Consider the following 2,139-nt stretch of genomic DNA (forward strand, 5'->3'; position numbering starts at 1 on the left):
GCGGCCCTCTCGGGGGCCTCGGTGGCTGGGGTGCGCCCCTCTCTGGGGCCTCGCGCACCGCTGCCGGCTCCGCCCCTCATCTCCGCCTTCTCCTTCCCAGCGGCCGCTCCTCAGCCTCGCACTGGACGCCACCGGCTGTGAGACCCGGTCCAGCGCCGAGTCTCTGCCGAGCAGAGGACCCTCGGGGACGCTTCCCACAGGCCCTCTCCCAGGCAGAGAGCCCTGAGCGCGAGGTCCCGGGCGTGCCCCACGCTCGCCCCTGGGCGCCCACCCGCTCGGGAAACACGTAGCCCTGAGGGGGCCCACGGCTTGGAGTGAAGTGGTGCCTTGCACACCTGCACCCCTGTTTCCCTGCAGCAGTTCGTGAGGGAACCCAGAAGGCGGGGCGCGTGGTCTCTGGAGGAAGGAGGGTCAGCGCCCGGGCTGGACTGTGCTGTCCCTCAGGCGCCTGACGCCCTGTGCGGCCAGCGGGCGGGGAGGCTGCAGGGCTGGCGAGCTCGGCCCCCCCGGCCTCCGCGTCTTTGCTGGACCTCGCCCTGGCTCTCCCTGGTGCCCCTGACGCCCAGAAGTCCCCCACAGCCTTCCAGCAGGGGACCTCATGTCAGAGGGACTGGCTCTGAGTCCTCCAGCCGGGCAGGGCCAGCTGTCCCCTGAATGGCCGGTCTCCACTCTGTCGGGCGAGGTGTCTCTCCCCCGGGGATGTTTCAGCCCGACCCGAGAGGCCTCAGCTGGGCTCGGTTCCGCAGACGGAGTGAGTTAGACTAAGACGAGGTCTCCCTGCAGGAGGCGGCCCTAAGCCAGGGTGGCCGGGTCCTATGGGAGGAGGCCGGAGCCCTGGGTGGGGGCGAGGAGGCGAGGACCGTCCCCTCGGGGCGCAGCGCCAGGGCGGCTGGGCGGTGGCCCTGGGAGGCTTCTCCCCGCAGAGGTTTTCACTGCAGACTTGTGGCCTCCAGAACCGCAGACAATAAATTTCTGTTGTTCAAACCACCCAGGTTGTGGAAATTTGCAGCTTGGGGAACCCACCACCCCCGTCTGCAGCGACCGTAGCTTCTTGCCCCGGTGCCAAGAGCCGTAGAAGCCGCTCCCAAGTCCGGGGGCGGAGTGGCCCCGGGGTCCCTCTCCCGCGGCCCCACGCACCTGCCCGCCCTCCTGGCCCAGGCCCTGATCGGGCCTCACTGTCCCGACTTCTCCCCCAGCGCCCGGTCTCAGCTGGGGTGCGTCCGCCGTGACCCCTCCCCGGCAAAGCTGCGCCTCCCAGCAGCGTGTCTCGGAGAGGGGCCCGGCGCGAGGCCCCGTTTCCTAGTCCGCCTGCTGACAAGCCCCATGAGCTCTGCCGGAACCCCAAAACAGGGCTGTCCTCACAAGAAGAGAATGAGCCCGGAACGGGGTCCTCGAACACAAGAGGTCCTCCAGCTCCGGCGCCACGGGCACCCCCAGCCAGGCTGGGCACGGGCTGCCGCATGTTCCCCATCCCCAGCGGGCACTCAGGGCGCGGCCATCTCGGGGCTCGGAGAGGAGGGGGTTGGGCTCTGCTTGCGTCAGCGGGACCCACGGTCCTAGGAGGCTGGTAACGGGCGACACAGGCCTGGGGCGAGCGTGGCGAGCTCGCCGAGCCGCGAGGGCAGCTGGGGGAGCCCTGGCCTTGGCGGCGGGGGGCTTCTCCCTCTCCCCTGGCGCTGGGCTTTCTTTCCACATCAGAGCAGCCCGCTCAGGGTGGGATTCGAGCCTCTTGAGTCTGGCCAGGGGCGGGGCAGGAGCCGGAGAGGGCCGGAGGCCCAGGAGGCGGGAGATGCTCAGGGACCGCACGCGGCCTCCGGAGGCCCGGCCAGCTCCGTCGTGGCGGTGGCCGCTCTCGGATGTGCGGGGTCATCTCTGGCCTGCAGCCGCCGGCAGCACCTTAGCTGGACGCGCGGGTGAGGCGCCCTCCCGCCCACAGGCGACCAGGAACGCGTGGGTGTGCTCAGAGACAGCCTCAGGCGCGGGGACCCACTGCCCTGCCCTGGACTTACCTCCGCCCTTGTCTTCTAGGAAGTAAAAGCATAAAGCCTGAAGTGCTGAGTCAGAAAATGTCAGAATTAGACTTGTCATCGCAGTGCTGAGTGTATGTGCAGGGAAGGGGAGAAGGAAGGGAGGGGAGGG

The sequence above is a fragment of the Condylura cristata genome, unplaced genomic scaffold (assembly GCF_000260355.1).
Source record: "Condylura cristata isolate star-nosed mole 26May11 unplaced genomic scaffold, ConCri1.0 scaffold00010, whole genome shotgun sequence".
Classification (NCBI taxonomy): Eukaryota; Metazoa; Chordata; class Mammalia; order Eulipotyphla; family Talpidae; genus Condylura; species Condylura cristata.